Below are 805 nucleotides of genomic sequence, written 5' to 3' on the forward strand. Positions count from 1 at the left end.
CATCTCTATTGAACATGTTCTTTTCTGGCTTCAGTATTCTGGCTTCAGGTAATACTGGCCTCATAAAATGAGTTTGGAAGTTTTCCTTCATCTTCAGTGTTCTAGAAAAATTTAAGAAGTATTGTTATTAATTCTTTTTTATATGCTAGGTAGAATCCACCAGTGACTCTATCTGGTCTCAAGCTTTTATTTCTAAGGAGATTTTTTTAATATTAATTAAAATGTAATTAAACATTCCAATTCAGCTTTGCACAGTGGCAGTATCGTAGCCAATGAGGTTTATCTGAGGCATGATGATTGCTAATTAAACATTCCAATTCAAATCAGATTAAAAATTGAGAAGCAAAGAGAAAGGGGACTGGGCTTGTAAGTAAACATAAAATAGTTTGAAATTATAGTTGACCCTTGAACATACATATTTGGAAATGTGTAGGTGCACTTACATGCGTATTGTTTTCAGTAGGTATACAGACAGTAGTAAAAATGTATTTTTGCCTCCTTGTGATTTTAATAACATTTTATTTTCTCTAGATTACTTTATTGTAAGAATAGAGTATGGAATACATACAACACAAAAATGTGTGTTGGCTTCTGGTCAACAGTAGTCTATTAGTACTTAATTTGGGGGGAGTCAAAAATTATACATGGATTTTTTACTGTATACATGGTCAGTGTCCCACCCCCATGTGTGTTCAAGTATCAACTATATATACAACATGAAGCAGAATGGTCTCAAATCCATTGACATGTTTGGTATTTGATCCTTCTGATCAAATATATTGTCAAATATTTGCCTTATTTGTAT

General features: G+C 32.2%; 1 pseudogene; it reads left to right on the forward strand.

Moving 5' to 3' along the window:
* Window positions 1-243: 243 nt before the first annotated feature.
* On the forward strand, window positions 244-438 carry LOC123393504 (annotated as a pseudogene).
* The last annotated feature ends 367 nt before the right edge of the window (window positions 439-805 follow it).

The sequence above is a fragment of the Mustela putorius genome, unplaced genomic scaffold (assembly GCF_011764305.1).
Source record: "Mustela putorius furo isolate JIRA1106 unplaced genomic scaffold, ASM1176430v1.1 tig00000870_pilon_pilon_pilon, whole genome shotgun sequence".
Taxonomy (NCBI): domain Eukaryota; kingdom Metazoa; phylum Chordata; class Mammalia; order Carnivora; family Mustelidae; genus Mustela; species Mustela putorius.